Here is a 21728-nt window from a genome sequence, read left to right as displayed (position 1 = left end):
TGCAAGAGGCGTTGAAGAATGAAGATTAGTTCCTCAGATTGAAGAATGAGGAGTTTTAGAAATTTGGAGAGAACGAAACGACAAAGTCTTCAATAATCGTAGGAACCGGACATTGCTGGACATCGGAGGGATCAAGTATGAATGAAGGACATGGTGCTACGCTGGTGACAAAGCTCTGGAGCTAATCTTACCGCCGCAAAAAAAAAAAAAAAAAAAAAAAAAAAAAAAAAAAAAAAAAAAAAAACCCTCCGCATAGGCGCAAGAAGACAATACATAGCATAGCTCTTAGTTATAGTTATATATAAAGCTTATAGACGCTAGTATTACAGTAGGGAGCTATTACGCTATTTTCTTAATGTAAATTAACGCCATGAATGGTAGGGATGGTGACAAGATGCCCGGTCAGATCTGTACTTAACATACGGGAGAATGTTTAAGCGTCCGCATCTTTATATTTTTTATTTTGCAGACCCAAATAAGACAACCTAGACATTAAATAAATGATGAGCACTAAGCACGAGTAACATAGATAATTGCTACTCCATCCATTCCAAATTATAAGTCATTTCAATTTTCTTAGAGAGTTAAAATATCTTAAGTTTGACCAAAATTTAAAAATCACAAAGATTTACAACATCAAACAAGTATACTATGAAAATATAATTAATAAAGAATCCAATGATACTTAGTTGGTATCATAAATATTATTATTTTATTATATAAATTTGATCAAACTTTGCTTTAACTCTCTAAGAAAGTTAGAATGACTTATAATTTATGATGGAGAGATTCGATGATTCATGAACAATGTATACTACCACTTTATCGAATGAAGAAATTATCAAAATAAAAGTTGTAGATCTTGATGAGCTATTCAACTTTGGTATTCATGACCTTTTCAGCTGAAATCATTTAGTGTTACAAAATCTTGCTTGAAGTTGTCATTTGTTGAAATTCAAAATTTGAATTGTTCAAACTTTGTCACATAGAGTAATGATCAAAAAAAAGTTGTACATATCGATGAGTTCTACAACTTCCTTGTTGATGAATTTTTCATTTGAAATCAGTTATTGTCCCTAAAATTAATTTTGAAAGTTATCATATTGTGAAATTCAAATTTTGATTCATCAAACGAACTCCTATGGAGAAAGGACCAATACAAAAGTTCTAGATCTCGACGAGTCATACAACTTTTGTGTTGTTGACTTTTTCATAAACAAGCATATTTATTATGATTTAAATTTTAAAATGAAATGTATTTATGCTAGTAAAAGAAAAAAGAAAAACATATATCCTTAGCTGGGCCTGAAAATGAGGCCGGCCCAACTCCAATTGTACTGTTTAGGTGGCAAAATTTCGCCTGTTTCGCACGGTGGCGCGCCTCCAACAGGATTTCACGGTTGCAAAAGACGCTTCTACCCTCGCTTGCCATGACCCAAACAATGTACCACAGAGGGACATCCTGATGGGTACATAGTAATTTCGCATGCCAGGACCCATATCCATCCAAACCCTCCCATCCCCTCCCCTCCTGGCGCCGCACTTCCTCAACTCCATCCAAACCCTAGGCCTTTCCTCCGCCGCCGTCATCCACCTCCCTGCTGCCACCATTCAACCACTGTCGTCCACCTCCCCTTCCACCACCATCGTCCACCTCCTTGCCGCCGCCATCTGAACCCTTCCGCCATCCCTGCCTCCGCCATCTGCTTCACCAACTCCATCCAAACCCTAGGCCTTTCCTCCATCGCCGTCGTCCACCTCCCTGCTGCTGCCATCCCTGCCTCCGCCATCAGTCCCCTACTATCATCCATGCCGCTACAACACATCGTCGATGAGCAGTACACAACAAAGCCGGCCACCGATTAGATGGCGTCGGGCGGTGGAACGAAGGGAAGAAACAAACGCAACACAACAGGTACTTGGGTTCTTCCCAGCACTCGACTCTTATTAGCGCCCATATTTTGGTAGTTTTTCTAGGTAAAATAGATCATGTTGATGGGTATCAAGATTGATAGGATTTGTCCTTGGGCTTCAATCCCTTTTTGTGTCGTGAATGCGGACAAGAGACTCTAGATTTATGCTGACACGAGACTCTAGATTGATAGGATTTGTCCTTTGGTCATTGTGCTTTAATCCATTCCTCCGTGTTTCACATGAATAGAAGAAAAAATTTGTTACTTGATGAGGTGATGGTTTTGTATATTTATGTAGGAGAGGGCGGCTGTGATATAATTCCTTGTTCTGGTTCTATGCATGTGCTGCTTTAATCCCTTTTTGTTTCACACAGCTAATGATTTCACTTCTTTTTTTAGAAACCCAATTGCATCCATGTGAGCTTCTGCAGCTAAGAAAATGTATGCAAAACAGTGCAAGGATGCAAGAGCTAGGAATTCCTGCATTAGTCGTAGCGCTTGGAAACAAAAGAGTGCTCCCGCAACATGATGCTACAGTTGACCATAGAAATGACAGAAATTATGATCCTAACTACCATCCTGAGCTTGATGATACCAGTGATGGAGATCTGTGTGCTACTAACAATGCTAAGGTGCTAATTCCACCAATCCTATGATGCTTGTATTGTCTTGCTAACGCAATATAATACAAGCCAAGCCTTATTGATTGATCTATGTTTGCATTTGCGTTTAGGAAGCATTTAGTAGCAAGAAAAGACATGCTGGCATGGCTCCTGATGGGTTCAAGGCACGTAAAAAAGAGTGCGCCTACAATTCCGCCAGTGAGTATAGTCGTTACAAGGGCAAGAAAAAGTTTGCCACCAAATGAAGTCCCTTGTGCTGGCCCAGCTGATGAAAGTGTTGGCAACTGTGACGAGCACACTCATCCACTTCATGAAGGCAAGTTTTTATGACAACTCAATTGTTACTTACCATCTGTATGTTTGCTCATGTTAAATGATAGCACATTCTGACTATATCACTATTTCTAGGTGATGGCTTGGAGGAACAAAACAGCCATGTGGCCAGCGGAGGTGATGGTATAGCCTAGGGTCATGGGGACAATTAGGTGGCTAGTGGAGGTGATGGTATAGCCTAGGGTCATGGGGAAAATCAGGTGGCCAGCGAAGGTGATGGTATAGCCCAAACTCATGGGGACAACCTGGTGGCCAGTGAAGATGATGGTAATGCCCAGCTTGAAGGTGAAACTGAAATGGACATAGACTGTGAAGGCATGTTATTGCACCCTAATCCTCTTAGCCCTATTGTTTCAGTTCAATAGTTTATTGTATTATTAACTGTCAAATCAAGTTTATTTTTAGCTCACTAGTTATAATTATTTGTACATGTACACCCAGAAGAGGAACCATGGATCAGGGGGAATAATAAAGGAGCAGCTCTGCAAAGGATGTCCCGATCTCGACGTGGGAAACTGCCAGTGGTCATCAAAGAAGGGGACATAAGGCCAGTACATCCTATTGTTCCTGCAAAGTTTGCAACTTTATGCAACATAATAGTGAGGAACCATGTGCCTGTGTTTCCCAAATGGAAGGACTGCAAGAATCAGACCGTGATCCACAAAATGTTTAGGGGGAAAGTAGCTGTAAGTCCCTATCCAATGCCATTGTAGCTTTAATGCCTACTAATCTGTTAATTTATAGACATTCAGATTCATTGTTATAGTATTCCTTGTTTACTGTTATCTAGCTAAGTACTTCTACAATAGCTGCAACCTTACTAATACTCTTATGTTCCCTTACCAATCTGTTCTTTGATTTGAATACTTATCTATGAAGATTTAAAATTAGGTTTGGTAGATCAAGTTCATTTAATTCTGTTATTTGATTTGAATAGTTATCTATGAAGATTACAATAGCTGCAACATTACTAATAGTTATCTGTCCACCAAATTTTGTAGCAAGCTCATTTAATTGTTTTAGAAACACCATGTACAATGCCTAAGGGGACACCTACCCTATTTTTATGGACTATTAGCCTACTCCAAAAATATCTTTGCTAGAGCTGCTCCCTTGCTAATACTCTTGTGTTCTTTGATTTAAATAGGCAAAGTTTGATATCGACATACATTCTGCTCATGTTAAATTTGCTTGTGCCCAAATGATGGAGAAAGCAGTTTGCCAACATCTCTATCATCTGAAGAGGATGTACTTTAATCCTTTTCCGCTCCATTTGATAAGAAATACTTCTCCTCTCAAAAGTATGACTGATACACAGTGGAATGAACTTGTCGAATCATGGGCAACTACAAAAAATGGTATGTTTTGTGCTAAAAGTTTGCCTCCTATATGCTAACTTAGATGCCTATTTAACATGGATCCTGTTCATGGTGTAGGAGAACTCTGAACTGAACAAAACCAACCGAAGCATGGTCAAGTACCATCAAACAACTGGCTCACGCAACTACATGGTGCATTTGGAAAATTTGATAAGTTACTGCATCTTGCACATATGTTTTGAGAATTATGCTACTTGGTTTGTATTAAAGATTTCAGAAGCACATGTAAGTTGCAACAAAAAGGCATAAATGTAGGATACAAATTGGATTGTTGACTAATGGGATGTGTAATTATGCCTAGTTAATGTGATGGCACTTTGCTTCTATATGATCTTTGCTTCTATATGATCTTTACTGTATTACATGTTATTGATGACCACATGTGATGGCTCTTTGCTTCTATATGATCTTTATTGTATTACATGTTATTGATGATCACATGCTCATGCAAGTTGCTTGTTTTTTCACATTGAATTAAGTGTTGCATACATGTTAGTTAATAGTGACCATTCTACAGGGATATGTTCAAGGAGTGCCACTATAGTAAAAAAAGGCTACACACCAGATGTCTGGCTTGCTATTGTAAGTTAATTTTCAAAAAAAGCTCAGCCTTAATATCTGTTGTTGTATCTCATGAACCATGTGTTTTTACTTGCACTACTAGGATCAAATGGAAAACAAGCTATCCGGACATGCAGAAGATGAAGAGGTGTTTACACCAAAATTTAGGAAGAAGAACGCGGGGACTCGAAGCTTCTAGGATTGTGTTATCAAGGGAATCGATTGGATGAGAATCGATATCAGCTGATTTAGATGTAATGTCAGAATCGACTATTTTATGGATGACGTCAGCAGACGGCGTCAATGGGCTATACTTGAGTGGCGCCAGGGAGACGTGTCGGACTTCATGAGTAAGGAAAATTAGGGTCCAAGTTATTATTAAGTTAGGAAGTTTTCTTTAATTCTAAGAATTGTAATAAGTCGTATTTGAGTAGGATTCATGTTTAGGTTCCGGGTATAAATATTAGACCCTGGTTATTATAAAATGGATGAACACACAATCAATACAATGTTTTTGGCTTTTGCCATCGTATTAGGAGTAGGAGTACTGTAGATCTCGGCGAGTTCTTTGGCAAAGAGGGCTGCATCGACTGATCGACCTCCAGCTTGCTTGTGAGTACCGTCATGACTTGTATTGTGCTTGTAAAGCTGTATCAGCTGATTGACCTTTTATGAGCCATAATATAAGTTAGTTATCGATCTGTATCGTAGTTTGTAAGGCTGCATCAGTTGATTGATCTCTTATGAATCATAATATAGATCAAAGTTATCGATTTTGTGTTAGATATTTTGTTGTTTAACACAATATCATCAGTTATCGTATCTACTGAGATTAGTTAGATTTTCCTTGCTACTTTTTTTTGATTCATCAGTTATCGATCTTGTTATAATTAATGTTTTATTAATTATAATAAAACACCTGATTGAGATAGAGATAGATCGACATCATATCATCTTAATTGGTCGTCTTCTAGTTTGGTCACGCTTTAAATTTTATGATTGATGGCTTAATTCCACTAGATCGGATGTTCTATTTCTATTCCAATCGAACGTAGTATGCATTCAAAGATATGTTTCAATCTTGAATAAACTTACTTGTTAATGAGATCTAATCTAATGATACTATCGTAGCTACATCGATCCGATCGAACCTCACTGGTAAAAATTTAGATTAGAAATTATCGATTAGTGGTCTGGTTCATGATCGGATATATACTTTGTTTGTTTGCTATGGCCGCATCGGCTATTTTAGTCGATTTGCCTATACTTTCACGTATATAACATGTTTTTCATGAATCTGTCGACATGTAGATGGTTTTATAGATTCTTTGGTTTTAGTTTATCATCATTATCATAGCTGTATCGATCCGATCGAGCCTCACTGTTGATGATGATAGATTAGATTCAAAATATTTGTAGATTCATTTATATTAGACAGTCGATTTGTTCGCATGCTATACTCTTTTCATCAAACTTATCAGCTCAACACTTTATATCGATCATGTTTCATTGAGCCGATAATGCTTTCTTGTATCGTTTCTTATGGATACGACATATATCGACTATTTAGTCGATAGCCTCATTGAATCGGTGAAAGCTCTAGTTTGGTTTTGGTGAATTGATGAAACCCTAAGTGCTAACCTAGTTTATCAAGTGCTCATGACATAGGTAGCACACTTCAAGTAGAAGAAGCTAATGAAGATCATAGCATGACAATGGTGATGGCATGGCGATGATCAAGGGCTTAAACTTGAAATGAAGAAAGAGAAAAACAAAAAGCTCAAGGCAAAGGTATAAACCATATGAGCTATTTTGTTTTAGTGATCAAGACACTTAGAGAGTGTGATCACATTTAGGTTTGATAGCCGTACTATTAAGAGGGGTGAAACTCGTATCGGAATGTAGTTATCAAAGTGCCACTAGATGCTCTAACTCATTGCATATGCATTTAGGATCTAGTGGAGTGCTAACACCCTTGATAACATTTGTGAAAATATGCTAACACATGTGCACAAGGTGTTTGCAGGGTTGAGATGGGTTTGGGTCGGATGCAAAATTCTTGGTGGTTGGTACATTTGAGCAAGGGTGAAGAAGTTAGAGTTGAAATGGAGTTGGTCGAAATGATGCTGGCGTCGGTCTACTGACCGGACGCTGGGTCACTCAGCGACCGGACGCTGAAAGGCTACGTTCGGTCGAGCTGTCAGACGGCACAGTGGGTAGGGTTGAGCACCGGACGCTGGTCTGCGTCCGATCAAGGTGGACCAGACGCGTCCAGTCGAAAAAACATGCCTCGGGGAGTTTACTGGAAACGACCAGACGCTGGGGTTCAACGTCCGGTCAGTTTTGATCGGAGCGTCCGGTCAGCTTCGTAGCCGTTGGAATCTAACGAACAGCGTTTGAAGCTAGTGACGCGTGGCGTCCATCGGGCGACCGGACGCTGAGGGCCAGCGTCCGGTTAGTATGACCAGAGCGTCCGGTCAGAGCGCGTTTTGCCCAGTGAAGGGGTATAACGGCTCTATTTGATTGTGGCTCTATTTATAGCCCCATGGCCGGCTATGGCTCAGATCTTTGGCCATTTTTATTGACATAGCAACCTTGTGAGCTAAGCCAAAGCCCTCTCACTCATCTACATTATTGATTCATCATCATAGTGAGATTGGGAGTGATTCAAGTGCATTGCTTGAGTGATTGCATCTAGAGGCACTTAGTGATCATGTTTCACTGCGGGTTTCGCTTGTTACTCTTGGTGGTTGCCGCCACCTAGATGGCTTGGAGCAGCGAGGATCGTCGAGCGGAGGTGGTGATTGTCTCTGGCTCCGATCGTGGTGATTGTGAGGGGTTCTTGACCTTTCTCTGGCGGAGCGCCAAAAGGTACTCTAGTGGATTGCTCGTGGCTTGTGTGATCCTCATCTTGTGTTGGTTGTGCGGCACCCTATTGAGGGTTTGGCGTGTGAAGCCAATTAGCGCGTGAACCTCCAAGTGAGTGAATCGCCACAACGAGGACTAGCTTGCCGGCAAGCAAGTGAACCTCGGTAAAAATCATTGTGTTCATCATTGATTCCGAGGTGATTGGTCATCATTGTTATTCATCTTCGTGATTGATTGCTTCATTCATCTACACGGCGGTATAATCCTCTTGATCACTCTCTTTACTTTACCGCAAACTAGTTGACAAGCTCTTTAGTGTAGCTAGTTGTGAGAGCTCGCATGCTTGGTTGGTGTGGCTCTTTAGTTAGCCTTTGAGAGCACACTAACATAGGGTAGTGTCATTGCTCTTGTGTGAATTGACACTATCTAAACTAGAATTGTGGTAGGTGGCTTGCATTTTGAGTAGGCTAGCGCAACACTCGCTTCGCCTCATAATTATCTAACCATTTGGTTAAGTGTTGTTGTAGAAATTTTTATTAGGCTATTCACCCCCCTCTAGCCATTAGGACCTTTCAATCGGCTATTTAGCCAGTACATTTGGAAGTGTTTGGTGCAACACCGACCTGTTCCACCTTAAATTACTGATAAGATTTTCTTTTCTTGTCAATTGAAGGTCAAATTGACTGGCACGTCATCGGGTTTTTTCAGAATCGGTTGGTTCTGTGTGGAAGCAAAACAGATCTCTGATCTTATTCCACTCAGATATTTTAGGCTTGCTGTGTGTTGATCACATCGCCATGTTATGTCAACAAGAGGCCCCTTCCGTGACTGAGATAGTTGCTGGCGTGCTTACTGAGAACACCAAGAAAACCACATTTTTGCAGAATGTGGCGATTCATAGAAAAAAGAAAGGCACACTTAAAGAGCAACTAGCTGCAGAGAAGTTGGCAAAGGCTGAGCTCAAATCACAAATGGAAGAGTTATCGAAGAAGCTACAAGAATCTGAGCAAGCAAAGTTGGCGGACAAACAGGAGATGGCAAGGAACCAAGCTGAGACTAATGCAAAACTTAACCTTCTGTTAAGTCAGTTTGGACACACCTAGCCAACTGGGTAAGATGGTCAGTGTCTCTTGGCAACATTGTTGCTTTTTGTTGCATCATTTCTGCTGCTGCATGGCTATGATGCTGTAGTGGGCATAGTGCCATTTCTGCTGTTGCTCCTGCTGAGCTAGTTGTTAGCTCCTTTTGTTGTGATAAAAAAACTTTGATGTTGGAGTGGCCAATGCCTTGGACATGTGCTGGATTGACTGTTAATTATTGTCATGTGCTTGTGAACAGGTCTTAATTATGTTGTATGAGATGTGATGACAGTTGTAATTTGGTGATCTGGATTATTTGTCTGATGAGAACATGTGTTAAGTAATGATGATGAGAACATTTGTCAATCAGTGATGATGCGAACTGGTGTTAATTAATGATGATTGGTAATTAATTTTGCTAAAATTATAGATGAAATATTTGTATTTTGCTAAATCTAGCCGCAACCCAATTTGAGCTGGGTTGAAATCTAGAAGCAGCCCAATTTGAACTGGGTTGCATGACCACTAAAAGGCCAAAAAAAACTCCACTAAAAAAACTAAAAGGCCAAAAAAGGCCCTAAAAATCATATTGGCCCAAAACAATAAAGGGCCGAAAGCTCCTAGAAACCCGAATTGGGCCACAAAACACCTGGGCTAAATTCTATGTGGCACCGATGACACGTCAGCGTACACCTTGGCAAACACATGGCTACTGACATGGCGACTCAAATCTGTGACGAAAAAAATCCTAAGTGGCAGCCTATCTGTGACGGAAAATTTCGTCACAGGTTACCGGGCTCAGCCTAGCCCAGAGTGGGCTGAGTGGACTTGGCCTGCAGTCAATTTGTGACGCTCGATAAATGACAGAAAAAAATCCATCACGGATGGCCATCTACGATGGATTTCGGGGCTTTTATGACGGATTGAATCCGTCATGTATCAACACCATTTTTGTAGTGATTTTACCGATGCATGCAGGTATGTATTATGAATATCTTAAGATAGATGTCTAGGAAGTAAAAATTTTATAATAAAATTACTATGAAGGTATTTTGGTCAAACAAAACTCAAGTACTCATACAGTCATACTGCTTTCAAGTTTGTGCCTCTATGTTCAATTCACTATTTATGTTTTTCTCAATAGGGACGGCTGTTGAGAGAAAGGCTAAGCGCGCCAACTGAAAAAGCACAGTGACCTTCTTGACCTAATTGCTGAGGAACTACAGAGTGAGAAGACAACAATAGATGAAAGATTTGCTATAGATACATTGGTTGCACTCTTGTTCATCAGCTTTGTAACAATGACACCCACCCTCACATTGGCATTCAAGTTCCTCAGCGATAACCCAAAAGTTCTCAAAGATCTGAAGGTAGCAGCACTATAGTATAGATTCATAAGTGCACATATTTTTTTTTTCCAAATTATACTTGAGTACATATAAATATGTTTGATTTTGATTAAAACTAAATTTTGTTTCACACATATACATGGCACATTATATTGGTCGTTCACCAAATACAAACTATATTGCTTTAGGAGGAGCATGAAGAAATAATCAGAAGCAGAGAGAATCCAAATTCTAGGTTCACATGGGAGGAGTACAAGTCACTAAGATTCACTACTCTGGTAATTAATTCTAATATATGCAATTGTTTAGAATTCGGACATTCGGTGTTATATATATGGCGCTTCATGCTTTCAAATATTAACTTAATGAGTTTGTTTTGCATGAAGGTTGTGAATGAGCTCACTAGAATGAGTAACGTTACACCTGGGATTTTTAGGAAACCCCTAACAGATGTGCAAGTAAATGGTATACTTCTTGTGCATTTTATGAAACTTTATTTTAGGATTTTTTTTCATGACTTTTTGCATGGAGCCTAGAGGAGGATCTATGGAATACTGAAGTAATGGTGTTGGGTTCATAAACCCGGGGTCCCTCGCAGGACCGGCTTCCCTGCAAAGGCTCGCCCAAGCAGACAGCGCGCAACTCATGGGCCGGCCCAAGTGTCTAAAACAACAAGCTAGAAGGGCGGTTCAGTCACCGACCGGAAGGTCAGGCCGAGGAGGAACAGCGCCCGCTTGTCGACTCCGGGCCACCTCTCCGACCGGAGCTGCTCACTTCGGTCTCCAGCGCCTCCGGACGGTCTCTCCGACTGGAAGGCCTGGCAAAGCACTACCTCCGACTCTGACCCCACGTCTCCGACTAGGGTACGCAAAGACCCTGCTCACTGCTCTTCTCCGACTGGCGTAACCAGAGCCAACTGGAACCAACCGACCGAGCACGCCCGCCCGGAAGGGACCAGAGAACGAATGGAGAAAATAAGACAAGGACGCTCAAGTCAAACCATGATACCAGGGACCATACCCTGTCATCTATAGGAACAATACTCTGCAACCGTCCTGACACAAACAGTATTGTAGGCGCCGACATTTTCCTTTATAGTATTGTGGGCGCTGTTAACTCCCATACGGTAAGGCCCCCCACATGCCTCTGAGCATCGACAATGTTGTGGGACGTCGGGATTTACCGTACCAAGTGAACATGGTGAAACTCCTCACATGCCTCTGGGCATCAACAGTATATGTAGGTGCCGACATCTGCCATACCCGAAACAAGACGACGTAACCTCCCACATACAACCGACATCCAACAGTGTTGTGGGTGCCTACCATCCTCCTGTACCCACCGGCGTGGGCAACAAGACTTAGAAGCATACGAACTCTCTCTCCTCTCACTTGTAAGGGCCATCCCCTTCATCTATAAAAGGGGATGCGCTCTCTCTCAAGAGACTAAGTGGATTCAAGTTCATACAAGTTAATCCAGATCGATCAAGTTCACTAGCTCACAACCATAGAACCGCTAGGTTCAGACCTTCAAGCACACACACGCTTGAACACTTAGCTCATAGAGGAGCTCCTGTGGCTCTCGGCCCTTCCGACCGGAGCCGATCGGACCTCTCGTGCACCACATCTTTCTCCTTCTCGTTTGTAACCCCACTGCAAACTTCGAGCACCTGAGCTCAGGAATAAAGTCACCGATCGACTCAAACTGGACGTAGGGCATGTTGCCTGAACCAGTATAAACCCTGTGTCATTGAGTGCTAGGCCACCTCCGATCACAACGTACGATAAAACTACAGATATTTACTTGTTGGTCATTTTTCTGCACCGACAAATGGGTTGTGGATACAGACTCTAGTAGTGTATTTATCAACCAAACACTAATTTGAAAAATACTACAGTGCGTAGTTATTTTCTTTGAGTGTAACGATAGTAGGCAAATAATTATTTTTTTTTTACATTTTCCTTTCCAAATGCAGGTTATACAATTCCAGCCGGCTGGATTGTTATGATGAGCCCCATGTCAATCCATTTAAATCCCAATTTCGTTGATGATCCACTTGACTTTAACCCTTGGAGGTGGCTGGTCAGTGACAAGTACGCAATTATTCTCTATTGGTTTTCTTTAGAAATATTAACTGATTAAAAACAAAAAACTCAGGACGAGTCAAAGCGAAGCACACTATCGAAAAACTTTGTGCCATTTGGGTTAGGTATAAGGGCATGTCCAGCAACTGAGTTTAGCAAACTATTCATTGCACTTTTCCTTCACATTTTGGTAACGGAGTACAGGTACCTGTTGGCTTGTGACTGTCGTGCATTTGCTTTATTTGTACTCTGCATGCTTGCAGCATGTTGACATACATTCAAGTTGAGCAGATGGAAGGAAATCAAAGGAGGAGAAGTGTGCCGCAAGGCAGTGATCATGTTCCCACAAGGTTATCAAATTCAACTAATCCCAAGGGCATGATGGGGAATGTACCTCGAATCTCCGGGAGATATCTCTAGTAGTCTGGATTTGGCATGTTTTTGTGTTCACGCTTGGTGCAAGAATGTGCCATATATTTGCTATACTTTAATACTTAAATTTATGCACGTGTATGTTTTTGTTGCTGAAAATAATTGTGAAGTGTATATGAAAGCCTGTGTGTGCGCATGTAAATCAAGAAATATACTATATTTGTGGAATAAAAGCAACTAGCAATATTGTGGTCAACTAACCGATTTTTTTGTCGTCAACTTTTAGTACCACACAGGGAGGGGATCTTTTATCCTCGCCTCGCAAAAGTTAAAAGCGGAGCCAGATGAGGCCACCAAGGGTCCAGCTAGGTCCATTTACCGGCAGAAAGCTCGAGCTCACGAGCACTGCGCTGCGCTCTTTTTAGGAGCATCAGCGCGATCGTTAGCTCTGACAGCGACGCCTCCGCCGTGTTTTAGAAAGCAGGATCGGAGCAAGGGTTGACACACAGGCCGGCCAATCATTAGTCTGGCGGCGTAGTATCAGCAGTAATCTCACTGTTGCAAGGGAAAGCACCAACTGGACTCATGGACTTCGGCGCAACAGATGGCAGAATTCATCAATGCTTTGGGACATGGTTTAGAACATTCAGTTCACCTCAGCACCTGACACAATTACATAGAAGTGGACACAAGACGTCAAATATAGCACTAAATCAGCCTACCTCATTCAGTTCCAGGCTCTTACAACACTTTTGATGGAAAAACCCTGTGGCGTGCTCATGCAGAAGGGAAGCATCAATTGTTCACTTGGCTCCTTGTCCAATCGAAGATCTTAACAGCTTACAAAATGGAGCAAAGAAACTGGCCATGCAACCCGATCTGCCCTTTTTGTGACCAAGAGCCGGAAACAGCCGAGCATCTATGCCCTCACTGTCCTTTTGCATGTGAAGTCTGGGAGAAGATGCGAGTTTGGATAACAAATGCTGTTCAGGTACCAACAAATCCAAGTACATCTATTGAGGAATGGTGGCTGATGTCCCTAAAGTATCTAGATAATAAGCAAAAAAGAACCACTGCTGCCTTCATGATGTATACGGCGTGGAACATATGGAAAGAACGCAACACAAAGCGGCATCAGTGACGTATAATTATCTTTGTAAATCATGTATTAGCTGAATCTATCTTGTATTCTTGTCACGTCACAAGTATAAAATGTAAATTATGGATTCCCATCGAATATTCCAACGCAAAGCGGCATCAGTGACGTCTGATAACGGAGTCATGTACACGGTTGTACACGTCATGTAGACCGCATCGGTCAAACACACGCGCGCACGCACGACGCCGGCTCTGCGCACGACGCGCACGCCGCGCCTCCGCTTAGGGCCTGTTTAGATGCAGCCCAAAACCCAAAATTTTTCAAGATTTCTCGTCACATCGAATCTTGCGGCACATGTATAGAGTACTAAATATAGACGAAAAAAAACTAATTATACAGTTAGCCGAGAAATCGTGAGACGAATCTTTTAAGCCTAAATAGTCTATAATTGGACAATTTTTACCAAATAAAAACGAAAGTGCTACAGTAGCCAAAAACCAAAAATTTTCGAAACTAAACGGGCCCTTAGTCGCTACGCCGCTGGGCTTCTACCGCGCGTAGGGCAGTTTTCCTAGCAGAGGTTGCCGAGTCTGTTCATGTATAAGTATGAGTACATGAGATCAATACAAGCTGAGGTTGATCCAACTCTGTTTCAACGTCAATTACTGCAAAGATACAAGAGGAAGCAAAAACTTGGGGCCTAACCGGCCGGATCGGAGGAAACTTGTACATGAGAGAGTAGCTTTGTATATACTTTTGTTTTTTTCTCTCTTTTTCTAGCCTTTCTATGGGCGTTTGTCACTCTCTTCTCTATATACATGAGAAACCAGGCTGGGGAAGCCTGTGGACTGCGTGGCAGAAGTCAGATGGAGGTGGTGGAGGCGAAGGAGCAGCGGCTGCGGCTGAGCACGGAGGGGGAGGTCGCGGCGCTGTTGCGGTGCTCCGTCGGGGTCGCGTGAGCCGCGCCGCCCGCGCTGGAGAGGGAGGGAGCTGCGGAGATATGAAGGAGATAGAGCTCGCGAGGGAGCTGCAGAGATGAGCGTCGGGAGCCTCCACGCCAGACCCGCGCTGGAGACGTAGGCAGCTGCAGAGATACGAAGAAGACAGAGCTCGCATGAAGGAAATAGAGCTCGCGCACGGAGACAAGCGGCACAAAATACTATTCTACTATTTAAATTTATTTTATAATAAATAATTTCTGACCTATATATTTTTTGTTCCGTACCCACCTATTTCAGGTTCCGGTCCACAACTTAAGTTCCTCTACATAGTTCTTCTAATTTTATAGCCATCTGATGTATCCAAAATGGATGGCTCTAGTTTTTTCTGAGCAAAATCATCATTGATAGAAATAGACACAACCAGTGCCGGTTCGTTAAAAAAAAAAATGGATGCAAATACCTACCAGGCTACTACAAAGGCACTAACTACTCTCTCTTGGCCACTTACATTCATATATGAATGTATGAATGGCTTGTTCAGACTAGTTGTTAGTAGTTTGTTACTGAATAAACAAGCAGTTCTACGTTCATGACAAACTCTCCATCACACGTATCAATACTATTTCCATATCGAGGAGAATGATAATCGCATAATATTTATTGGAAGTCACACATAAAAAATACAAAATATCAGAATTCAGAACTATTATGAAATCTAAATTAGGGATGCAATACCTACCACCAACATTTCCCATTGACATTCAGATATGCATGGAGACTAGTTAGGCTGCCGGGTTTGAGAAATTTTACACTGCCCTATGGGGTGGGATTGGTAGGGTGGCTTAGGGGTTGTACATGCTTGTATAATGCACGCATGCTGTGTGTTGGTCTCCTGCCCAAGGCCCTAAGAGCAGGTACAATAATCGGCGAAACGACCACCACATTAGCACCTTACATGTGATGGAGGAGAGAGTGCGCAGCTTGGTGCTGCTTACGTCGCCGAGCTCATCACGGAAACCAATACTCTTCTTCCACTCCTGGAGACCATGGGAATAGCAAGTGGTCAAATACTATTTAGACTAAAAGAAGAGACTAGTTATTATGAATTAGGCTATAAACTTGTCTGGTGATGACTTGTCTTGGCTTATAACCAAATTTTATTGGACTTGCTCTAAGCCAGGCTACTACGGTAGCGCAAAAGAGGCACCCTAGCTAGGCTAGGCTTGTTGGAAATGCTCAGGGTGGGCTGTTTCCCGCAATGCAAGCCACGCTTGTGCAGGGCCCACCGTGGGAGAGTTCCCGTCACCTTAACATTTCCTTTTCGCGAGGCAACCGACACCGCGCACAATCGCTTTGCCCACCACGAATCTCGTCAACTGACTGCTCCTCATGGCTTGCTGCTTACTGGACCAGGGGCCCGGAGGCAGGTGATGAATCCCACGGTGAAGGCTTGTGATGGTCGCGACAGACCGGGAGGCATCGACGACGTCGTGTTTGCGAGATAAAGTTGTGTGGCATCACTGCCGGTGGCCATGGCGGTGCTGCCTTGGGAAGGGAGGAGGAAGCTTGAGGAAGGGGTATTGGAGGTCGAGAAGGCTTGTGGCAGGGTCAATTTGGTCGGAGGATGTGCCTAGGGGTGGGCAACGGAAGGGGGGCAGCGATGGCCATGGCAGTGACACAAGGTGCCGTGTCGGGCGAGGGCGTAGGAAGGGAGGAGGAAACTCGGGGAAGGGGTATTAGAAGCTGAGGAGGCTCGTGGCGAGGTCAATTTGGTCCAAGGATGAGCCATGAGAGCGTGCGATAGAAGGGGGCTGCGGTGGCCATGGCGGTCTGTGACCCTTGCGAAGAGAGCGCACTAAGCTGCAGTAGGAACAGCTCGTGACAAGCGGTGCCCTCGGGGAAGACAATGACGACATAGCCCTCCTTGAGCAGCCGTTGGGCACCGCCGGCATCCGCCTCGCGCTCCTGTCCGGATAGCATGGCATTCTTGACCGTAGAAAACACCATTGACTGAGCTAAGAGAAGTATAGAAAGGGAGAGAAATGATGGGTGGTATGGTAACTTCACCTCCAACAAATACAAATGTCATTATATCACGTTACGCGGCCAACCAAACATCAGCTCAAGTTATGCAGGCTAGCTCAAGCCAACAAACTAAAGACGGATGAAATGCATTATTGTTGGAGACAGGTTTAGCCTATCCTGGGTCAGATCCTAGTCAGGCTTAGCCACACCTACGTTGTTTGTTTCAAGCGTGTGAAAGAATTTCTCACAAGATCTAGCCAAGAGGGTCTGACGAGGAGCGCATTGGACAAGCAATCCGCCCAAAGACAAAAGCTTTGCTTGGCACTCGCGAGGGAAAGCTTGAAGACGTCTCCCAATCATCTACAACTACCTCTCCTACGTCAACTACTTCGCCCACTTCGACTACTTCCGCGTCTTCGGCGAAAGCTCAATTATGAAAAGAAGGTATTGAGGGCTCAAGACCATACGAAGGAGCAAGCTGCCAAGGACAAAGTCACGGAGGCTCGAGCAAAAGTCGACACCGAAGACTAGCTAAAGATAAAATCATCCATAAACTGTCTTCGTATAGGCGGGAGCTACGTGTTAGAATTGAGTTGTAATTTGGCCACACTTAGTGTATTCAGCTATAGGGTCTTGTACTTTCGATTAAAACCGAATAGCTAAGAGACTACTGTTGGGGGTAGTATTATATGTTAGGGATCCCACTAGTGTTTTCAGGGCCCAATTGTGTAGCTTGGAGGCTAGAAAAAAAATATTTGGAGCCCGTTTGTAGCACCTAGTGGCCTGTTTGTAAGTACAAGCCCCACTAGAAAAAATAATGAAAATCTTCACTCCCACCTTCCCTATAAAAGGGGAGGTGGAGAGGGGCATGAGGGGATGACCCTTTGGTCATTCACTCGTCTAGCTCTCACTCTTTTTCTCTCCTTCGCTCTCTCATTTTTGTTGGCTAAGCCAACACCAGTCAAAATAAAGTTTTATGGTGAATGTCATCATGTGGAGGTGAAAAGGGGAACAACACTTGAAGTTGTGGATGGTCTAACACTGGATAAGTATGGACTGAGGGCAGATGAATGTTTTTTTCTATTGGATGGTGGAATGAAAGGGCTAATAAAGGATAGTCAAGTAGTAGGTAAATTGATTGTTGATGTTAGTGTTATTCTCAGAGGTGTGTCCAAATATCCGAAGAAATATCTATAAATGAATGGATCAAATCGCTGAACCATCCGGATCACTGGTTTGAGCATCTCTACATACCCCTTAGGCTAAGGAGAAAATGGATCTCAAAGTATTACATGGTTGCTCTTGGTCTAAAGGTGCACAACTTGTGCTCATCAAAATTTTAGAGTGGCTAGAGTAACTGCGTAAACAAGGAAAATCATTCAGTGGATCTATCACCTTAAATTATCTTATTTTCTTTTCAAGTCTTGGAACCGTTATAATTAATCAGCCAAGATACAGGAAGGATTGTTTGGTAGTTGTGGAATTTATTGAGAAATATTTGAAATATGAAGATAGGGATTCTGGTAGGACAAAATACCCTACGCACGTCGAGCATTTGAAGATGACAATTGATAAATTGAAAGATGAAGGTTCAGATTATAAAGGTCGCTCATATTAAATCCTCCTGTTAAATGTCAGTCTCTCGACAGATAAGGATTTTTACAAATTTAATGATAAAGTATCATAAGGGTTTTTATCCAGAAAAAAAGGTAAAGTTTGAGAAGTTACTCTTTTCTTCCTCAAGTCCAAAAGTGGTGGGTGGTGGTCCTGTTTCTGATTGGAAAACCTCTATCTCTGGTCCAAACGCTCCTCCTGAAATGATAAGAGTATTCAGGTTAGAGGCTCCTCCTAAAATAGAAAGAGTATTCAGGTCAGGGGATGCTGCAGAAGGCAAATTGAAAACATTTAAAAATGGGATGCTGGGCAGATTGGCTAGATGTTTACTCACTCATACTAAAGGTGTAAGAATTTTGACAAAACAAGCACACACATGCACACGCGTAACACATATACATTGTATCTTAACTTTGTTGAGTCACGTATTTTAGATACAACAAAGAAAAGATGCCTTCCCTAGACTTTAAATCTTGGATGTCAAATGGCCTTCAAATTGGTTACTTGAAAAGGATGGTTTCTAAAAAGATGTCAGGTTCATAAGTTGATGAGAACATGCATTTATAGTTTGCTGGAGTCGTTTAGCGCTACAGCAAAACCGTACAGAGAATCAAACAAAAAATCATCACGACAATTAGACTATTATTAGTGTCTTCTGTACCGGTCATCTGAGAGAACTCGATGCAAGCAACATAGCTCGTAAGTGCAGAGGCACAGCCTTTCAAAAAAAAGTGTAGAGGTACAAAGTTCCAGATTAAGCTAGGTAACATGCATAATTCCACTTTACTTGTTACTTGACAGTGTAATTTTTTTAGAAAGAAACTTGACCGTGTAAATCAACAGTGGAAGCGACCATCAATCTAAATATAGTTGCAGTCGCGCATGTGGGATGCGCAAATAGTGAATGGGACAAGACAGGGGCGGATCCACCAATCTGGCAAGGTCTGGCGGCCGGCAGACCTCCCCACCGGCGAGATTCACCCCCTCCCTCCCTTCCCTGGACTTCCCTTCCCTCAGCCATGGCCGTCCGCGGCCAAAGAACACGAAGAATAACGTCCGACCGAGGAAGACGAAGCTCGAAGTTACTTTTACTTGAGTCTTGGACCGCCTGGGCCTGTTACTTGGGCTATATACTCGGTCCACCATCCACATGAAGCCCATGTAGAAGGTGAAAAGCCTCTGCGCGGCAGTGCGGCAAGTTCCGTGGGCGTCGTTTCAGTTTCCTCATCTGATCTCGTACTCGTAGCACTGATCGACGATCGCCCAAGGGCTACCGCCTCCTGGCTCCTCTGCCGACTGCGCGCGACGGCCGATGGGCAACGGCACATGGACATCGCACTGCTGGCACTTGTAGTTGTAGCGTACTACAATGCTCAAGTTCAGCGATAGAAAGTTCTGATGCAACAGCAACATAGAGGGAAAAGAAAAGAGCTTTTTACCTGGCGCTGGGAAAAAATGCATCTTCCGTGTATGGCCCTTTTTCTTTTAAACTTACCTGTATGGTCCCAAAACAAAATTTCATTCCTTCAATGGTCTTCCGTCCATTTTTACTATTTGATGGTGTTAAGTCGAGGGTAAAATGACTATTTTACTCCTGGCAAAAAAAAATGCAGAGTTTTATCTGTCTGTTGTACATTTAAAGTAATATTGCGCAAATAAGTTCACATATAATATAATAGTACATAATAAGACACATAATTAAGTACACAAATATTACAATAAAATAAACTTATCCAATGCATAAAAAATTACACAATTGCATTGCAATTAACCATAGGAGGGGCCGCCCCCTGGATCCGATCCTATGGCCTCGGATGAGCTGCCGTGTTATAATTTGGAACGGAGAGAGTATGATTTTTTTAGTGTCAAAATTTCCTCACTATTATTTCTTTGGAGCACACAAGAATAAAATCAGATAAAGATATATTTGGAACCTCAACTACCACTAGTATATTTGACCGTGCTAACGCTACGGTTATATTAAGTCAAAAGTTAATTCTATCAAATTTGAAGTACTCCCTTAAAGATTCAATCAAAACATATTTCTGTGGCTCCAAAAAAATTGAAGTGATGCATGTTCAAAAAGCATAGATGTACTTTTGTCATAAAAGTTAGAACTCAATCTCGTTTTATAAAAAAATCATATAAAATGACAAAAATCACTTAATTTATTATTCTCGTATTTAAAAAATTTTGAGGTAATCCCAACTCTTGAAACAAAAGACACCTTTGGGATATGGATGCATCTCATATATTTTTTTGAGCAATCGAAATACAGCTTTTTGGGGTTCTCATGGTTTGCACCACATATTCCCTCCCCCACCTGCTTGTACAAAAGACATTGTCCATGCACATAAGATTGCAAAAGATCAATATGTATGTAAAGCAACCCAATGTACCAACAACAACAATTTTAACCATGACACCGGACCACATGTATATGAAAGGTTCCGCTGGTAGACTCTTTAGTCGTCCTTGAACACAGAATCTAGATGTCACCTCTCAATCGCAGTTGTAAAACCAATGAACCAAACATGATCTCACAATGCCAACTACATCAGAGTACAATTATCATCATCATATTTTATTGGCCCATGTTTCCAAGAATTCGCTCCATTGCAGCATGAATATTTCTAGCGGTAGCGGCCAAGGCTCGGATGTTCTCTCGTGTGTCAAGAAACCCATTTCCTGGAGCTTCGCTAATTGTGTTGCATACAGTTCTTCTGTGGCAGCACTGCAAATTTTGACATTACTTTGTTGATGAGAAGACTTCAAAAAATCACCCAGAGAAAAGCTTCAAGAGATCATACAACAATTTGTATGTCCAATATCCTCTCCTAAATCAATAAAATTGCATGGGCATAGTTAATAAAAGCCCAAGATATTTTAATGTCATTGGTAACAAAGGCAAATAGATCAACAAATACGCACAGCAGTGAAAAAAAGGAAACATTGAAATACAGAAGTGTATTGTAGAGGAAGAAAGCAGCCCCCACCTTGGTGAGGAAAGCATGGTATGTTAATGCACAATAGAAAAATAATATCTCCGCCAACTTTGTATGGCTCTGTATGCAGGATTGGAAAATGTTACCTCATCAGTAAGCTTCGGTTGAATAAGGTTCTTCGCATAATGAATATATTTCTTCAGAAATTTGACAATTAGCCTATCTTGCTTGGCTTTCTTGCCTCTTCTATCCTGACCATGGAGCAATACTCAACAAAAAATGGCTGCATTAGCATAACCGTCATCTTCTTCAGCATATCCCTCTTTATAAAGATACCTCTTGATCCTACAGTTCATGAGGTTGTCTTTTAGGCCGCGTTTAGTTCGCCGAAATCGGTGCCGCCTGATCACCGTTCATTACTGTAGCACACTGTAGATCCCTGTTCCTACCTGTCATTCAAACTCCACCTTATTTTCTTGGGACCCCTATTTTCTTCCCTTTCTCCATCGTTTCCCTGAGGCTCCGACTGCTAGACGGAGACGG

The sequence above is a fragment of the Miscanthus floridulus genome, chromosome 12 (genome assembly GCF_019320115.1).
Source record: "Miscanthus floridulus cultivar M001 chromosome 12, ASM1932011v1, whole genome shotgun sequence".
Classification (NCBI taxonomy): domain Eukaryota; kingdom Viridiplantae; phylum Streptophyta; class Magnoliopsida; order Poales; family Poaceae; genus Miscanthus; species Miscanthus floridulus.
Note: the sequence above shows the minus strand (reverse complement) of the source record.